Source organism: Rhamphochromis longiceps, linkage group LG7 (genome assembly GCF_057381845.1).
Source record: "Rhamphochromis longiceps isolate RC_006_pf linkage group LG7, R_longiceps_female_GT1.1, whole genome shotgun sequence".
Lineage (NCBI taxonomy): Eukaryota > Metazoa > Chordata > Actinopteri > Cichliformes > Cichlidae > Rhamphochromis > Rhamphochromis longiceps.
The window spans coordinates 20,783,902-20,804,723 of NC_140563.1; the positions used below are offsets into that span (position 1 = coordinate 20,783,902).

The 20,822-nt window shown below is 36.2% G+C and overlaps 1 protein-coding gene and 1 long non-coding RNA gene across 3 annotated transcripts in view; both read right to left on the reverse strand.

Annotated features, from left to right (window-relative positions):
* Window positions 1-20,822, reverse strand: part of LOC146665243 (uncharacterized) — a 466,438-nt gene that overhangs the window by 134,481 nt on the left and 311,135 nt on the right. The gene's annotated exons all lie outside the window — the stretch shown is intronic.
* On the reverse strand, window positions 2,532-5,329 carry LOC146665244 (uncharacterized). 2 transcript variants are annotated; one of them, XR_014912588.1, is made up of 6 exons: window positions 5,287-5,329; window positions 5,034-5,165; window positions 4,556-4,619; window positions 4,045-4,197; window positions 3,588-3,678; window positions 2,532-2,993 (listed from the first exon to the last, which is right to left on the reverse strand). It is a non-coding gene; the product is annotated as an uncharacterized LOC146665244 (long non-coding RNA). The 2 variants fall into 2 exon arrangements; XR_014912587.1 differs by lacking the exons at window positions 5,034-5,165; window positions 5,287-5,329 and having other exon boundaries at window positions 4,556-4,981.

Consider the following 20,822-nt stretch of genomic DNA (forward strand, 5'->3'; position numbering starts at 1 on the left):
GATATAGTTTCCGCCACCTGTCAATCTGAGAATAAGTAGACCTATATAGAACAGGCTGAGGTGTAAAACAAACATTTACACAAAGAGAAACTTTTCTCTGAATCTACAGAAAGCTTTATATCGTAAGTAAATTATACAAGTTAATATAATATACATCTAAGCTTCATCTCTGCTGGCTGCTTTTATTTTGTTAGTTTAGCTGTTTTTTTTTTTAAAGATTAAGTTCATTAACAAAGCAATAGAATAAAGCCATGGAAGTGTTTGCAAACAATTAAGACACAGACAGACTAAGAGTTGCATCAAAAGCTAGCACATCAGCATAATGTAACAGGTATTCACAGACATTAAACCTGAAGACAGATCATTTGTCTTCATAATCCCTTCCTGTTCCATTTTAGGTAGTTTTTCGATGTTGTTGTTTGTTTTCATTTTGATATGTTCCCAGAATGTCTTCTTCCAGCTTCATTCAGCCTAACGCACTCTGCAAAAACACTTAAGTGCTGAGTCTAAGCGTTTCGTAGTGAAAATTGTCTGCATTTTGGATGTTCGCTCGTTTAAGATAAATGGAGATCTCCATGTCAGAAATCGTATTTCAAGTTCTTTACTTGGAATTTCAAATCTGTATTATATTACTTTTCAATCAGTCACTCAGAATTTCAAAGTTTTTAGCAACTCTGGGAAGCAACATGACCCCACCTTACCTTTCTGGCCCTTTGCTCTTTTTATATATCCTGTACCTTTTTGCATTTCCAGCACACAGGAGATACTGGGATTCTTGGGATTAAAAAAAACAGCGGGTGGGGGAGCTTCTCTGCTATGAACAGTTTGCCTTTTCACATCAAGGAAGCTGAATCAGTTTTCTCTTTGAAGACACAGCTTAAGTTTTTTTTCTTCTTCTTTGCACTCCAGTCATTCTCTAAACCTTTATTTAACCAGGAAACTGAATGCATTCTTCCTTCAGAGTCATCCAGGTACTACAAAAAATTTGAAACATAAAAAAGAAGGAAAGAAAGAAAGAAAGGAAAGGACGAAAAAAAAAAGCGCTTCTTGCACCTATATGATATGGTATGAACTATCAATCTTCCAGTCATTAATCTGCTTGTGTATTTACCATGTTTCCTAAGTCTTTATAACCATGCTTTTTTCTGAGATTTTACAATGGTCATTGTTCTTTTGGTTGTTCCACTAGTAAGACTAAAATTTACATCAGCAACTATTAATGGATTTGCACAGTGACAAATGTGGCAAAGAGGCCAAACAGAATGTCTTTAAGTCCTCAGAATTACAAGTAATCACGACAGATTCCTTAATTTTTCATTCAAGGCATTCATGAAGTCAAATTTGACATGACATGATATATTTGTAAAAATAAGTGACTTTCAATTCATCATTCATGTATGTGTGTGTATATATATATATATATATATATATATATATATATATATATATATATATATATATATATATATATGTATGTGTACACTGAAAAAAATATGTTGTTGGATTTACTTAATTCAATGGTGGACATTTGTTGCACACAGATGTTTTGCTTTGGCAGCAACTTAAACAATTGAGTTAAATTAACACAATTTATTCATGTTCAATAAACTTGTGCAATTTGTGTTGATAAAATGTGACTTAAACATGTTTTGATGAAGTAATTTGAGCTCTTGGAATATTTTAATCCTTCACAATTTTCTCACGTTATCCCAACACGATTCAATAACTTTTACCCAATACTACTTGGTCACTTAAATACTACATGTTATCTTCAAATTACATTTTGCTATTATATTCTAGTATCAAATACACAATTTTCAAATGGAGGCCTTATAACAGATTGTATTGTTCTCTTCCAAGATGGTTGCTGGCATCCACCAGTAACCTTTCAAAACAAAATGTCTAATTTCACTGCATTGACAGTAGGTAAAGAATTAAACTGACATTACTCCTCTACTGAATCTATATAAATCAACAGTTAAATAATGTCAGTTCTTCCGTGTTCTCTGGAATCAATCACAGCAAAGAAATTGGACTGTTTCTTTTGAAAAATGTTGGGAAAGAACAATACAAAACATTCTATTTAAGGCCTCTAACGTCAAGATTCAGTTAAACAACAATTATGACTAAACAATTTGAGGTAATGTTAGTTTCCATTAACATTAAATTAGGTTACTGAATTGGCAAACACCTTCCTATTAACACTACCCATTTTACCCCAATAACTAAAGAAATTAGCACTTGCAGGTCAAAACCTTTATTCAAGAGACGCAAAAATAACATTGATACAGTGACTGTCAAAAATTACAGCACTGATCATACTGTGACATCTTGGTTCAAAACAGCACACTTAGAAATATTCAACGTTCTTTACTTCAACTGAATGAAACTGAAAATACCATTTCACACGACCCATATGGGATATTTAGACTGTATAACTGTTCACGCTACATCTCTTCACTAGTAAAAGAAAGAAAAAATACAAAGAGAAATTTAAAAATGCTGCCAAACAGACAAACAGAACTTGTACAGAGCAAAAGGAAAAACAAACAACAACAAAAAACGGCTCGTCCTCATGGCAGTTGCAGAGTATATAAAAATGAACCCTGCGATCCGTTCCTGGAATTGAGCTTCAAAAATGCAGCAGAACAAGTGTGAGATTTAAATGTCCTCTCACCTAGAGCTGGTCACCTCACATGCATAACAGTGAGCTTCGTTGCAGGAGCAGTTTTGTCTTAGTTGTGAGCTTTTCTTGAGAGCTGAGTTGCATCCAACTCCATTACCACCCATTGAATCACCTCAAAAGTGTAGCAGAGTTGTGATGGGTAACTCATGTTGAAGGAATAAAAAAGGTCCAAACAGCATGGCTACTGCAAAGGTCACGTTATCCAGATCTTGAAGAACAACATCAGAAAAGTCATTGCCTGCCGCATCCTCTGGAGACAGATGTTCATTGTGGTTTTCTCAATCTGTGCAGTGGCCTCAGTCAAGTCCTGGTTAAACACAAAACATTTCTTTAAGATTCCTTTTTAAACTCATCTCTTTTGAATCTACCAGTTCTAATGTTAGAGTAATTTAAACCAATGCAAGCAACATAGTAAATAGCTATAGCCAAAGAGTGGCCTGCCATGCTGCCATTCATGGTCTAACAGAGTTTCTAAGAGAGGGTGAAAAACATAATAATTTCAAATGCTTTACATTAGTTTTTGTTAGAAAGACACTGGCCCATCAGAAATCCAGGTTATGTCACTCAGAAGATGTTAGAATTTAGACTTTCAGCCCCACAATTTGGTTAGCTGTTGGTCAGTTGGTCATTTTTTCAAACAAAAGCTAATATAAATATTGGTGGGATTTTCCTTTGTTCATTAGAATGACAAATTTAAAGTTTTTTCACACTGATGTGACCCCTAATACAGGGGTGGGGATGGGGCCTCAAGGGCCGGCGGCCGAGTTCACTACCAGGCCTCATGTGAACTTCAAATTATTAAAGAGGACTACTGGTCCTAACCAGTCCAATGAGGATCAAGTGGATAACTAAATGCATTTTTAAATGTTGCAAAGCCACAATCTACTCATAAAACACTCACCATGAACTCCTGCACCAAGATGTTGCAATTGTCTTTCACACAGATGCGGAGCACTTTGATGAGGGACTCCGAGCATTAATGTCATCCTTGACTATTATAACAAAGAAAACAGAGATTTGTGAACTTTTCAGTAGCACAGAAGAAAATGATCCCAGACAAAAACTCTTGACTTTTTAAACCAGTCAACATGCAACACCAGCATCTACAAAGCAATATCAAAAGTTCCTGTTTGACATCAACTTTATGGATATATAGTTTCCAGAACATTTATTTTTAAAAAAAGATAATTTTTTCTCAGTGGGCCAGTAAATGCATGACGAAAATTATGGCATCCTTTTAGTGGAATCATTACTCACAGGTAATAGTTGACTGTTTCAATGGATGTAGCATAAAAATCTTTTACTGACCTAATGCAATACATATACACTTTGTAGTTAAAGAATTTTAAAGTTCTTACTGTCATTATGGCAGCTACATCCTTTAGCTTTGTGCCCTGTTCCCCCGATCACTTTGCAAACACTTTCAGCAGACTGTCAGAGAAAAACTCAGCTCCGTCAGAAACCTTGACTGTAAAGGCATGGTTGGGATGCACTGGAATGCTGCATTTTATCTGAAATGACATAAAATTATTTTGAAATAACAGCAGGCACTGTGCTTGGTTAATCAGTAATGTTTTGTTGAATAAAAACTGTGTTTCCAGATCTTATGGGATTAAAAAAAATCCAAAGATGTTTGTTTCTGATTTGCAACCCAACAACCCACAAGTTACAACCTCATTTCAGTTCAAGTGTGCATTAATGCGAGTCCAGTAATCACCTTTCTGGCAATACATACAGGTATAAGTTAAACGTATGGCAGATTTTGGATCTCTCGGTTGTATTAATAGGGTGAGTATGCATGCACCTAATAATTATAAAAAACCTATTATAATTAAGTTACAGAAACGAAAATAGAATATACTTTCTTACCATAACACCTTGAACCCACAATCCATCAGCTGACTCCTGGTGAAATGCAGAATAGAGGTCATCTCTCAATGTGCAGCAAAAAAAACAAAAACAAAAGGACAGCAGGTGAGGGCAGGAGGGGTAGGGATGTAAGCTAGCATAATGCCGCTGATGATATTAGCTAAAGCTGTTCAATGTCCAAAATCTCACTAACACCACGGTGCAGTAAATACACAATGTAACTGAAGAGTCAGTTGACAAATCTATTCACACAGAAAACCAAATTATGTTATGAGTGCCTCGTAATTAGGTTTAATGTGATATTACGGCTCTTGTGCCAAAGACAAATTCAAATGAAAAAGCGCCAATTCTTTGACAACAGATAAAACAGCAAATAAGCTAACGGCTCTTTTTTAGCATGTTACATGGCGGCACTCTAGACGTTTAACTACATTTGGCTGAATTATGGTAAAAATGAATTCAAAAAATCAAGACATACCAAAAACGTAGAGTTGGCTGCTCGACTTGACTGAGATGGATGCCTTTTTTAAACCACGATCCAAAGCCCGCGAGATGAAATCACGCGTGGTTTCACGAGATTTAACGTTGCTATCTTATTGACTTACGTCACCTGAACATGATATGAACAATTTAATACACCCTTTCTGCATATCATGTAGTTTTTACACTATATAGTTACATTTAACTTTAAAACATGAGGCAATTGTGTTAAATGCATGCAAGATGCTTACATAAATCCAAGAGATGGCCAGTCCCTTTTTTTCAGTGTATATGTGTATATACACATATACATATATATATATATAAATTTTTTTTTTCATCGCTTCTGTGACAGTGAACAAAACTCTGACAGAGTGCTTCACCTGCTACAAAAGAACACAGACATTGCCAGTGTGTATACACACTTACTTTGGTCACTGGTCTCTATTTACATTATTTTCTCATGATTTACCAGAGAGCAATTTGTAGTCTGTCATGTCTCTCAGTGATGAAAAGGCAAGATTCTGTGCCTCATCTGAGATGGAGGACAACAGACAAAAATATTATGCCGCCTCAGCCCAACATTAGGTGAAGGTCCTATGACTACCTTGCGCCTGCCAAGGCAGATGTGTGTGACTCTTTCAAAGTGGAGCAGTACAATTTGTGCCCATGAACAGAAATCAATACATAAAATTTCACGAGCATTTCACAAACTGATGTCAGGCTATCCAGCAGCCATTTAGTCTGTGAAAACAAATCGACAGATTAACTTTTGTGACTAAGGGCATCTGAGACAAAGGTGTGAGGGAGCAGTCTTTGAAAAAAGTCCCTCCTGGTCATTTCAAGCTGAGCACATTAGACCTAAGTTGTTGCTATGGCTACAGGCAGGATGAATTCCTGTCGTAGATCAGAGCGCAGTGGACTCAACCGCAGACAGGCTGGCAGGTTGAACTCTAATTTCCCTTAGCATGTTCGACAGGACTGAATGCAAAAATAACACTAACCCTAGTGGTCCATATGGCTGATTCTGGGAGGACCAGCTGCTCGGGGCTTTCAAGGCCATCATTGTTATTTCACATCCTCAGTGAGCCATTTTAATTTCTGATGAGGGGCTGGTGCTTTGGAGGCAAACCGGGATGTGTAAACCACCTGTGTGTATCTACTCTTTGGTATTTGAAAATAGAGCATTTTAAGCATGCTGATTACCAGAACAGAAAGCTCAAACACATTTCTGAACCCGTTTCACACATTTTATTCACTGTTCCCAAACCTGTTCAGATATATGCACATACACAAGTCTTTACCAAGGCCACGCTGCAACAAACCTTTTCACCTGTGCCGTTACCCATGCATTGCTTCCTATGAATAGGAAACAGGTTTTGTGCATACTAAAGCCCTCTCAGGGCTGCATTAGTATTACCAGAGGAGGCTGGTAATTTGATTTTGCCTATGCAAATTGGAAATTTCAGTCAGTCATCCAGGCAGCAAAATAATTTAGAAGAAACCTTGGGAGGCAGGAACAGAGCTATGCCTTGTGTATCACACTATAGCTTCCAAAAACTTTCTTTAACATGCACTAAATGCAAGGAACTAGTATCCCCAGATATATGACCCTTATAAGTCCAAACCAGCAGTTGTGTGAAAACATTCCAAATAAAAATTCAAGAAGAGTACCAGAAGAGCCAGATTAACTAAAACAAACCCATCTGAGTTAACTCGGGTGGAATTTCTGAAATCTGTTGAAAAAAAAAAGACTGAATTGATTTTGATTAACTGATTCACATTTACCATCAGAGATTTACATATACACGAACGCCCTACAAATGATGAAGGTGATTCACCAACCACTTAAAATTTTCATATGTGAAATATTTCAACCTTTACTGGATCGACTGTCCAAAACGTTACACATTCATGGTTCATGGGATTGATTTATAATGACTTTGCTATCCACTGAACTTGCGCAGAAATGTAATTTATTAAAATCAAAAACAATAATTCAAAATTTGACTTTAATTTTGGCCCTAGAACTGTGAAACTGCCAGACTATAAAGCAGCACTAATGGTATTTTACAATAAAGCTATAAAAAAAAAAAGTCTGACTCATTCACACCGCTTCCATTAATTGTTTTCATCACATTGCTGGACTCTGATTTAAATTCAAGCACACAGCATTGTGTAATAAGGTCCTCTGAGGTCAAGCTAATTTTATTATAAGAAACATGCAGCTACATTAACAGAAGGCAGGTTAAAATTGATTTTCTTTCATGGTAATCTGAATCGGTGTTATTTGAATTTCCGTCTTATAGCAATGTTGAATTTCATGAAAAGAACATTTCTGTGTGTGTCATTGTATGATTAATCACACGTGTAATTTATAGTAGGAGGTGTCTGTAATGTGGATGAAGTTAGCTGTCTCTTTATCACCTCCAACTTTCATATCAATTTGAAATTAGAACTCATGACACTAAAATGCCATCGAAGGCCTACATGTGCTGCAGAGCATATTCCATTAGTCAGCGAGTAAAATGATTAAATATAAGATGCATTATGTTTTTGTTATTGCTTAGCTTGTAAGTCTGGCTATGCTCACAAGAACATAAACATGCACACTTGCGTCTTGTCTCTGCCCATGCCCCGGTTGCTAATAGCACCATTACAGAGTGTACAGATCTGCCTATCCATCGCAAGCCCATATTCCCCTCCTACTAATGGACTGTCATATGAAAACACACAAAGAGCCGATCACATCTTTTATAAATGGCAGGTTTTTGCACTCTGGTGGGAAATGTTGTTTTGCTGTCAACCCATCCCTCTTCCCCAGGCTTATATTTGTGCAGACAGCTCCCAATTAAACACAGCAGCCAATGACACGTATCAAAATAATGCATGCCAAGGACTGGTTGAAATTGAGAAAGTTGCAGCTAAATCCTTCATTTTATATTTGTGATGTGGTCAGAATGAGGCATGGATAGCTGAGCAGTCAGAAAAGAGAAAGCAGTATATTTAGGAAAATCCTTAGACAGATGTGCTATTCTACAGAAAGTGAACAGAGCGGGCAATAGTTTTCCTTGAAGAGATTTAATGAATTTATTATTAAAACTGTATGTGGCATTGATAAACTGCACAGCAGCCTGCAATGGAAATGAAATTAGTTCATGCTGGGTTCCTGCATTATATCACAAGAGGCCAGTCAAATGAAGCTTAAACATTTTTCATCTTTCTTTTTTCATCAGCATCAAAATAGAAACCCTCAAGCAGTACTACCTCCGGAGTAAATAAATCTTAATTTCGGAATCTGGAGCACTACAGTGTGTCTTTGAAATAGCTTGGTTTGAATAGTTTGTACCCAGGGGTATGGCAGTGAAATAATAAAAAGGAATGGGCCATGAAAAAAGTTGGAAAACTTCCTAATATGATATTTAATCTATTTTGTTTAATCAAGAACTGATTCCTAATTCAGGAGGTCTAATTGGAACAGAGCTTGCACAGCATGGTAGCTGAGGCAGAAAAAATTATTATGTAGGACAAACTTCTAGGCCTAGGGCCATAGCCAAATACCAAAGTGAAGTATGTGTTGCAGTAGTTGTTTGCAAAACAAGCACACATTTATGAAGACACATACTAGAATAGCAGTAAAAGTGAAGTTTTAGCTAAAACACATTATTTGTGCTAAGTATGTCATGACCTCAAAAGGCTTACACGAGTCGTTCAGCAAATTTAGCCTGTTTCCGTGCACCCATAAAAACAGCACTTCACTGAGGATATTATGCCCAACCAAACAGTCACTTCTGCAATGCCAACTCCGAAGGTATTATGCAGCTTTCAAATTGTGTTCTCTTTGCACCTCTGATGCACTGCACAGCCCCCCCATCTAGCAGCATTATTCAAGGTTTATGCAAAGTCATAATGCTGCTAAATTGCCTGAGCAAAGTTAAGGTGCTTAAGTGTAGGTCCAATAATCTGCCAGTCAGGAAAACATGACAACACTTTCTGAAAATCTGAATTAATCCTAATTTTAACTTTGCTTTGCTGCCTTGATTACAAGTTACATTTTCCTTACAGGACCAAGACAGTGTAAAAACAGATTACATTCTTGCTTGGAGAGAACAGTGGGAGGCTATGCAAATAATTCATCTGATATTTGAGTTTGAATAATGCATTTTATAATCACAAGTGGAACATGAACACTGGAGGGACATGTTATACATATATATATATATATGTGTATTTGACAGATGGAATGTGCCAGGAGCGATCCAAAAGTTTATCAACTGCAGTGCATTTGCTAACACGATGGCCTGCAGTGACACAGAGCTAAAATGCCATTTCAGTATTTCTGCTTTGATTTATTTTCTTGTGGCACATTTCAACGTTAATGTGCGACTCAGTTTAAAGGTTTTGATTAGAGAACACATGGACACATATACTTTTTCCTTTAAGCTATTGGATTGATGCTGTCGAGCTGATCTTCAAATTTCAAAGTAGCTTTCATCTTGCCTCAAAACACATTATTCATATGCAATAGTGTTATACAAACAGATATATCAATTATTAAACAGGTCTTAAGGCTTCTGTTATGGTGAGACAAAAACATTTAAATAAAGGAAAAGTAATAGAATTGTAATATGTTGGTAATATTATGCTAGTTTGCTGGAAATGGGTTAATTTTTAAATATATAAGGTATAACAGATATAACCATATCATTGCATTACATTACCAAAATGTTACTACACTATTAAAGAATTGGCTTGTATTTTATATTTCACAGTTATTTTTTTTTCAAATATTGACATGATATTATCAAGCTCCAATGTAAATTATTAGTGTTTCATCTTAGGCAGTGGGAATTTTGAGTTAGATCTTTATAATGTCATGTATATAATGCAGATCTGTAGTTGTGTTAATCTCATAGTAACTACACAACCACATGCGTAACCTTCTATATCAGGCTATTCTAAATGAGAATGTATGTGCTCTGCTTGATGCATCATCATAATCTGCATTATTCTGAGGACTTTACAGAAAACAAATCAGTTGCAGCTTATAGAGCAGACTGGAACAAATGTGCTCTTACTTTATACACAATGACCGCTCTTGCAGTAATCTCCATTAAACTGTTGTATAGTTGTCCATCATGGTATGAAACCAGTCTAAAAATACTGAATGTATACAGCTAGACCATGTACAACTAACTGTCCTTGTCCACTTGTCCACATTTTTATATCATTTAATTAAGTATTAAGTAGTATTTAGGTAAATCCTTACTTTTAAATACTACTATTTTACTTGTAAATGACTGCAAAGGAATGCACAAGACCCACTTTCTCTCTAAGAACTGCAAAATAAACCACCTGTTGTTCATACGAATAATAGAGTTGTTTGCTGAGAAATTCATAACGTTGCTTAGACTGTAAAAGTACAATTCCGTTGTTTTGCTGACACCTGCACAGATATTTTTCACTTTTTTTGTGTATTCCACTGAGCTGGGCATAGTAGAAATACATTTCTACTAGTGTACAGTATGTACTTATTGCAGTGGATCTGTACCTATAGCTACTTCATTATTCAAACACTCTTTCACCAGCGATATATAACAACTACAAACAGCTTTTTAATCGAAAATTACTACAAAATCAAGTTTTCTTTGTATTATTGTAGGGTGTTCATCTTACAATATAAAGCACCTTGAGGCATTTGTTGTTGTTATTTTGCACTGTATGAATAAAATTGAATAGAAGCAACAAAAAAATCTGAAATCTTTAAGTGCATCAGCAGCATCTCTACTGTGTTGCTGTTTTCTATACTGACAGCAGTTGGCACTTTTTGCGTATGAGCAAAAAATGTTTCTGAAACTAAGCTACTGTGGTTACTGTGAATGACACCAATGGTTCTTGTTTTGATTTACCTGATTCAAGTGTATAACTCTATATGACAAAAGGAACCTGTGTTTATGTTTAAAGTAATCAAACACCCAATTCCAACAGTTTGGAGAGTATGACAGGGATGCAAATGTGTTTTTCTGTCAATAATATATTTCTTTCAACAATTCAGCAACCAATATACAAATGGTTGGTGGAGAATATTAAGTAATAAAAATTGTGCAAAGATATCCTGTTGGAGGTAGTTTTAATTTACACAGGAATAAAAGTGTCTGACATGGAAGACTTGTTAGCTTATGTAGCTTACCTGGGTTTCAAGGTTATTTAAATTGGCCTGCGGCCTAAAGGTTATTCCTCTTCCATCCACCTGCTTGATTTTATTACATGAATTACCACTTTCTTATTGAGGTTGGTGATCAAAAGTGCTTTATGTGTGATTCTATACCCTTAAAATCTACATTTTGGACATTCTCAAGATCTGGGTAGTTTTTTTCTTTAATTCAAATTAAATGTTTCGAATACTTGAAATGGAACAGAGATGGAATGTTAATTTTAACAAAAATGTGCACACCTATAAATGAAAGAATCTCTCAGGGAACAAAAAAGTTATATATTCTTTATAACAAGTGAGCATGAGCATTATTGTCTGCTTCGAGCCACTCTTACATACATTCTTCTGCTCCTGCAGATTCTTAAATACCAAATGTGTCAATCCACAGAGGTGCCAAACAAATGCATGACTCAGTGCTGAAATGCTTTCCAAAAACTGCAATGCATATGTCTTTCTGTTAATTACTTTTCAAATTATGAACATATAAATGTGTATATTTGTATACTTGCAACTTACGTTAAAAATACATTCGTCAATAATACTTGAATCATAGAAATAAAATCCAAAATCGTTGTGATTTTTATTGGTTTGCTGACACGTCAAAGTAAGTACCACATCCAAAGTCAAAACATGTAACAAAATATTAAATAATGAATCTGGACATTTTGGAGCTTTTTCTTTAGATACTTGTGACCTTCAGGTTTTAAGCCCTTGAAGTCATTTCTTTCTTTTGACATCTGTTTTGCAAAAATGCTACTTGTTTTGATATGTGCACAAATTTAATCATGTAAATATCCCTGAGCTTTTCAGGATTTGGCAAATGTCAATCTTTGCTGTTGTGACACACACTTAAGTATAGCCAGAAGGATGTATCAGCAATATAGTCCACTAATACATGGTTAGTGTCAGTCACTCCTCACCACAGTCAGTAGTTTTCAAAACTGCCAGGTTGAATGAAGAGTAGATATAATACATTTCAATCTGTATGACAAGCTTTGGAGGGGGGGGGGGCTGTTTCATTAAGACCTCAGCCTCGCAGTCTGTTGAGCTGTAAGCTGTTTTACTTTCTGACACCTGTGAAAACATCTAATAATGGGGTCAATGCATACATTAATATAGGGGTTCAGTATCTAAACAGAATGTTGTCTTGTATGCTATTTAACCAGTTTTTATCTGGTTAAATAGCTCAAGTTCACCACATGTTTTACGCAGAATAACAAATTTACAAGGTTACGATAAATAAAAAAATAGGTTTAGCACATATTCAGAACTCAATTAAAAGCATAATACAATTACCTTAAAATTTGAAAAGATATGGTTGAACATTCCAAGCACACTTCCAAGAATATTAGAATAGTTGGAATATTGGAACAATTAAGAATGTGTGAATACAGACAAAATGGTTTGGTGAGGAGAAGAAGCGAAGCACCAAAAGAACATCTTTAGTAAGAATGTAGTGAGCTGTGCACACTATTTAAACTAGTTTGATGCAAGTAATCAGTAGTGATCAAACGCAAAAGATTTTTACAGGAAAAAGAACGTAAGTATGCCATACTATGAATGCTTACATTAGAGTATTAAATGGTACTGAAGATATCAGAACAGAAAAAAGGTTTTCTGTCAGTAAAAATGTATCTGTGGAACTTAAAAATGTGCATAAAAGAAAGAAAGCCACCCCTGCTTTAGACTGAGAGTGGAGATGTTCGTTTTAAAACATCTGAAAAATCAATTTGTGATGAGGACACAAAAACTGTTCTTCTACAGGTGTGGCTGCACAGCACCGTTGCAGTGTTTGTTTAATCTTTCTGCAGGTCTTTGCAAAAGATATGGCTTAGACTAGAGGTTCATTTGCTTTTTGAACAATGATACAAGCAGTTTTTCCAAAGTGTTTGCTTAGTTGTTAAGATCTCAAATTAACATTCCCTGTTTATATTGCTGCCATTTCTTTTTCATATTATGAACTGATAAAAAGCTTTGGGCTTTGATATCTCATTATAGGTTCCTCCTGCTTTGTAGGCATCATTTATTTGAATCTTTACTGTGCTGGGGTGGAAACCATTGCTGTTTATTGTTAGGATAAGGTTAACAGGGTCAGAGTATTTAAAAAAAGACTTTGAAATTTGCCTTTCCTGTGACTGTGAATACGCTATAGCTCTAACAAGCTAATTAAAGTATAACCTTGGTAAAAGTTATTTGAGAACTCAAATGACTGGCCAAAGTTTTGCAACTTGCTCCTTTCTAAAACTGTAAAACAAAATGATGCACAATCTTACTTAAAAAAAATGTAAAGAATTTACTTAAAGCTGTATTCATTTGGCAAGTATTTATAGTTCTTTCACGTTAACTGAGATGTGTACAGGTAACTGTAATAATCTAAGTACCACCTAAAACATCTGGCTTTTTAAATTAATTTATGTTTTGTTATACCTGATGTTTTCAATCCTAGACACTGATGCACATCTAAAACCTACTAACATATTTAACCTCCTAGGACCTGGCGTCCACATATGTGGACATCACATTTTGGGTTATTTAGACCAAAATACTAAATCTTGCTCTACAAGGCCTGATATCCACTTACGAGGACATTATACTGCTACTGTTCTATCAAAATTTTAAATGAATATCCTCATAAGTGAAACAAAAAATTTGGTCAAAAAATAAAATCTTAAGTCTTAGGAGGTTAAAACATTTGTCCTTCCTAAGTTATGAGTGGTTGCTGGTAGTTGCTGTGAACCTTAATGCCAAAGTCCCAAACATGCAGGGCTAAACACTGGTCAGTGAACCCAGTCTCTAGATGAGGGGTGGGGAACTGTCACGGCCGGTGTGTTTGAGGAGCATGGACCCAACTACAGTCACACACAGGACAGGGAAGTTTAACAAAAAGCGAGCCGTTTATTTTGCCCGATAACTACCACAGACACAAAAGCACAGGCGAACAAAGGTGAAAAACTAAACGATAACCTAAACTGGGAAGACACTAATGATGGACCTGGAAAAGCTCTAATGATAACCATAAGACCAACCGTGAACATGAGAAAACCGGGAGAAACATGACATCCATGAAACATGAGGTAAGAATAACAGATGATCTGACAGTGAACAGAGGGAGACAGAGGACTTAAATACACAGAAGGATAATGAGGGAAGTGGAAACACCTGGGGAAACACCGCTGACGCAAATGAAGCTGGAGACCACAGGGGAAGTACTGCCATCATTCTGCCATGCTTAAAAAGTCATATCAATCATAATCAAATGTCATTCACGATGAGCTTTATATTTTGACACCTAATGCATTTTGATGCTTGGCAACTAATTTTTTGTAAAAGTATAGTTTGTTTTTGATTCGTTTGACCTACAAAGTATGATTTACAACAAAGCAGGTAGGAATGTGTCTCTATTCCTTACAGTACTATGTTACACTATGTGTAGTTGATTATAACCATCATTGCTGGTTATAATCCTCACTTGCTCACCAGAAATATGTGACTTTTAAATTTCTGGGAAGTCAAATATTAAGATTGCTGTGCTATGTAAGAGCAGGCTCTGGCTAAATGCAGTCCAAGCAAACAAAGCTACTGTGAATTGTAAGTTAAACCAGGAAGCTCACCTCAACTCATCTCTCAGGTCTAATATTTCCTTAAAGCCTCAAGTCTTCCTATGTTTGTTCCCAAAACAATTAAAGCATTTCCTTTTCTTACTGGGTATTCCCAAACCATTTACCCTTCTGTCTACATGTACTTCCAGATCCTTCAGCTAATATATTAATTTACCATTTTTCATCCTCTGCTGAACTGCTGTCATTTCAAGGGAACAAGCCATTGCAGGGCAGATCTCTCTTTTTACAGAAAAAGAAAAAATCAGTTGCTTGTCACTATCTAAGCCAGCCTGGAGTTCAGCAGTATAATGCCATTGCTCAAACCAAATCAGAATAAAACCAGATGGATCTTTAGCTCACTGACAGAGTCAGCATACAACAGCAGCAGCACAGCAGTACTATGGGGTAGTATATGTATTATTGTGTCAATGCCACTCTTGTAAATACATTAAAAAATAAACAGGGACATGACATTATAGTATGAAAATAGAAAAACCCATACAATGTAGCTGTAACTGCTGTCTCCAAAACTTAGTAAGCATCCCAGAGGTAGGATTTGCTGAATATTAATAGGCTGCTGCTAATACAATACCAAGCTGTCTCACGTTTCATTCTCGTACACAAATAGAGTATCAGCAATCACTCTATAGTCTCTACACACTGATAGTAATTTTAAAAAGCTATCACCGATTAGTAATATTGGTATTAGTATTATCTGTTGACATCTGATTTTTTTTTTATGTTTAAGTCTATTATTGGATTTCTGCATAAGATTATCCACAATTTAGCATCAAAGGCCCTTAAACTTGCTAATAAGTTGTCCTTGAGTGTATTGAAAGTCGCCTATAAATAAAAATGTAGTATTATTAAATTATTACTAAACTGTTAAACAGTTTCTAACAACATGTTGTGCTGGCTCAAGGTTGGCACAAGTTCACACGTTCTGTTAGCGGAGACTGTTTTGTTAAATTTCAGTGCAAAACAGTTAAGGCTTCTGTAAAGTGGAATTCTTTACCACAAATGGAGTGCAATACTTTTAAACTATATGTACTCACATTTATATGAAACTCTTCCAGTCAGACAACTCAAAGTGTTTTAGATGAAGTCACATTTTAACCATGGAGCATTTAACTTTTATATACTTCAAGGTCAAATTAGAATCACCAGCTGCGCAAGAAACAATGTGGACACACTGGCACTCATGGGTGGAATTTTCTTCCACTGATGGAATATTTTCTGTTCTTCTTTTGGGACTGGTGATGTAAGCTATAAAATAGTATTGATTTTTAGGTACTGTGTGAATTGCCTTATTGCTTTAAGATTTGATGCAACTGATTGCTGTCTTTTATTGTCATCTTCATCATTAGGGATCTCTTCCCAAGAACTACACATAAAAATGAACGTTTAGCTATATCTGGTACCAAACACATTTTGTTTGGTACCAGATACAATTTTTTTAATTGCTTTTTTAAAAATGTTTGCAGCATTAAGTACATCATCCCTTACCGCTGTTTTTCCTCTTCCCCCCCAGTGTATTTATTTTTAAAACATAAAATTATTTACCGGACATGCCTAATACTATATGGACTGCTCAAATGAAAGATATCGATTAAACACAATGTCATTATATCAGCTATGGTATTAGCTTTCCTTTTTCTCTGACAGTCTGAAATGGCAGGCCTTTTCATTATTACCTCAATTTGCAAAAACAATCTCTGATGTGAAATACAAGTACATGTCTTTTTCTATTTCTAGCACATGCAGAGAATTAAACTGAAATATCATTTGGCACATTAAGCAATTCTGCTCTTTCGTCCCTCCTCCTGGAGCACAAGGTGCAGCTCCATCATGTGCTTGATGTTCTGCCACAGGCCAGTCAGCTGTTAGCCTCATTTTTTTTTTTTAGCATCCTAATTTTTAACCATGATGGAGGCTTTTGGAAACTGCGGATAAACACATTGCTACAGCTGCACATGGTTCCTAACTAGTACCAGGGGCGATTCTAGGATCAGAGCTTTGGGGGTGCTGAGCACCAGGAGAGCTGCCCAGCCAGGCAAGATAAACTTTACTTGTCACAATGAGACTTCTTCCTCATCTCTGTCAGTCCCTGCATCCCCAACTTGGGACTCAGTTGTCCCGAGTTCCCTGTGACTGTCTCCTTGGTGCGTTTAAACCCCTGTTCCTCCCTGTCCTCATCGTCTGTTGTTTTCGTTTCGTTATCAGTCATCATAATTTTACCCTCTCTGTGCAAGTCTGCAAATTTCTTCATTAAATCATACGATTCTTAAATTCATCAAGTCTCTCTGTGCCTGGGTCCTCGTCACAAAACATGACATCACTGTTTTGTACATTTTAACACAATTTAATCCCCACATTTGTGAAAGAAAAGCAAAACACTTTTTTTGAAAAGTCTGTACCAAAACCATCAAATCTGATAAAGGTTATTTAAATGCTGCAAAAGAAGAATGGATTGGAATAAAAAAAAACAAATACATATTCTAACCTTAATTACTGGAGGAGAATGATGAATGATGCTCATAGTGAGTAAAAAGTAAACTGAGAGCATTTTTTGGACAGAGATTCACTTTTAATGTATATGTATAATATAATACAGATGCATAAAAAACACTCCCAAAACAGAATAAATTATTACAAATAAATTATTACAAAATATTAAAAAAAAAAAAAACTATAAAAATGGAGGCAACTTTGCCTGTGGTAGATTGTATACCATGTATGAAAAAATCTTTACTGCTGATACTAATTTGACTAATTTAATAATACTAATTTTGTGTTGTAAGATTTATGAGTTTCATGCTTTCATAGTGGTACTTGGGAGAGCTTAACATTTTAGTAGTACAGAATCTTTGAAACAAGCTTAAAACATTTTTAGAATATAAACAGAGCATCTGCTTCTCTTTACAGCTCCTCACTCCACCAGGGCTGTTTGGCACTTTCTGATAGTGCGCAAATGTGATGTACATAATGCAGCAGTCATACAGACAACTGGACAGTCCAAAAGTTGGCCTACCTATTACTGGCTGAGGTTTTAGTAGAGTTGTAGCTGAACCACATAAAAATATATCATTAATTTTAATCTCCTCAATCAATGATAATGTTATGTTGGAATGTTGTTAAAGAGGGTCAAAAATGTTTCAACCCAGTTTGTTTTGCAGATTCTGTATAGCAGCTTTAATATAGGGAGGACACAACTTCCAGACTGTGTGAGTAAAATCAGGTTTTTTTTCTCTCTGTCAGTTTAACAGTTTCTGTTGTGCCTGTCACTGTTCCCTGTCTGTTTTCTTACCTGGTTCTTCCTGATCTTGTACTTTCTCCTCACGTTCTCCTCTTTACTCTCTCCCTCTTCGGACTGACAATCATACACAAATAGACTGTATTCAATTAGATGAAAAATTAAATTAATATGAAAAAATACTATTAAGATCACTAACAAAAAGTCCTCTCTCAGTGTACTTTCAACCAAACGGCAAATAACCAAACCACATGAACATCTAATAAAAGATATAAATATTGAAACACTAATCCAACATTATTCTTGATTGACGGATCATTTGATTTTACACTTTTACCTGAATGTGGCTCCTTTTTTTGAAAAAACTTCCTTATATCCATTATGAACCTGGCTGTCTCTCTGTACACACACACACACACACACACACACACACACACACACACACACACACACACACACACACACACACACACACACCAACATTTAAAACAGGACAGTGGTAACAACAATAGGCTACGGACAATGTCAAGTTTTAAATTATAAATAGGCTGTATACCTTTAAATGGGAGCAACAGAACGGTCAAATGTCGCTGATTTTACTACAGAGCAGGACGGATTGTAGGGTAGCAAACATCGTCGGAAAACACGTTTTCAACCCTGCAGGTTACCTGGTGTAATGTTGTCATGGTCTGACTCCTACCTAACTATATAAAGAGTAATTGAAGGTTAAATGTAGCTAATATGTCCTGTTTTAAGCCAGGCACTTACATCTCTGCTCCGCTGCATCTCAGCCACCATCTCTCTGGCAGAAAGGGCGCTAGAGCCAGAGTAGGGGAGAACTGGAACAAACCATTTTGGGAGGGGGGGTGGTATCTATACTTTTGTTGCTAAAATGTTACGTCTCAACCAAGTACTGTATGCTTTTTATATTTTTAGTAGTGTGTCACACAAACAGCAAATATTGTCAAAAAAGTAAGAAATCTTTGGGGGTGCTTTGATTCATTTTCCCTGACTCGTACCAAGATGTGAGCTGTGGATGTACAGTATGCTTGCATTATAATAATAATAATAATAATAATAATAATAAATTTTATTTATGAGCGCCTTTCAAGTCACCCAAGGACACTTTACAATAGGATAAAACACTTAGTAAAACAATGGCAGAATAAGAACAATAAAATAAAGCACAAGATAAAATGAACAAACAGTGGATTCACAGTGAATATGCAGATTTGAACAGATGAGTTTTGAGTTGGGATTTAAACTGGGGGAGAGAACCAATATTTCTTATTTCAGGGGGCAGAGAATTCCACAGCCTGGGAGCAGAGCAGCTGAAAGCTCTGCTTCCCATGGTGGTGAGGCGGAAGGAAGGTACAGTAAGCTGGACAGAAGAAGAAGAACGAAGTGAACGGGCAGAACAAGTGGTGGTTAACAGGTCAGAAAGGTAAGAAGGAGCGAGGTTATGAAGGGCCTTGAAGGTGAGCAGAAGAAGTTTGAAAATTATCCGGAATTTCACAGGGAGCCAGTGAAGTTCCTGAAGAACAGGGGTGATGTGCTGGTAGGAGGGCGTTCTGGTGATAATGCGAGCAGCAGAGTTCTGAACCAGTTGAAGCTTATGGAGGGATTTTTGGGGGAGACCATGCAGAAGAGAATTGCAGTAGTCAATACGGGAGGTAACAAGACTATGTACAAGAATGGACGTAGACTGGGTGGAAAGAGAAGGAAGCAATCTGTTAATGTTACGTAGATGGAAGTAGGCTATGAATATCACATGCAATAACAGTTTGCATTCAGTTGGAAAGGAGAATTTCTGCTGATCTCCTACAAGTTATTTAGAACTTCTTCTTCTGATCATCAATATTATTATTATTCAACTCAGTCAAGATCACACAAGTAGGGTATTAATGGCAGAGAACAGAACAATGTCTTTGTATCCTGCAGTATCAAGATAATAATCAGTAGACAGCCCTAAATGTGATAACCTACAACCAGCGACAGTGTTTCTGTTATCACCGTGACAGTATCTGTGTTTAGTAAATGCTAATCAAACAAGGCCCATTCTTTGTGTGTGTGTGTGTGTGTGTGTGTGTGTGTGTGTGTGTGTGTGTGTGTGTGTGTGTGTGTGTGTGTGTGTGTGTGTGTGTGTGTGTGTGTGTGTGTGTGTGTGTGTGGAGATAATCCCAGCCTTTTTTAAAAAAGAATTTAAAAAAATGGGCACAATTTTTTAAGGGCAGAATACATATTCTAGCTGTGGGCCTTTGTTTTATCTTCTAACTGTGTCTAGTCTAACAGTTATTCAATTAATGACACGTGAAGGAAGCTGCATCCTGTAGCAGTCTGCAGTATTGCTATGTTGCTAACTAATCAGGTCTTCATAAATTAACTTAAACCAGAACTGACCGGCCGATTTTTCAACTTTAACATTATGGTTATCTGTATGGCTTTAAAAATTTTAAGAAATCGTATCATTATTAAGGGAGAGAAAACAGAAATTCAAAAGTCACACAAAAGGTGAAAAGATTGGATCTGGAGAAACATCCACTTGTGTATCTGTCCTTATTTTTGCCCTTGCCTTGTGACAGTGTGTTTGCAACACTGCCATAGAGACAGGAATACCAGGCACCACACATAGCAAACAATTTATGAAAAATTAAAGAGCAGATCTAAAAATAGAGAGAGAGCTCCCTGTAAGATTACCCGTAGTGTTGGTGTGCAGCTTCC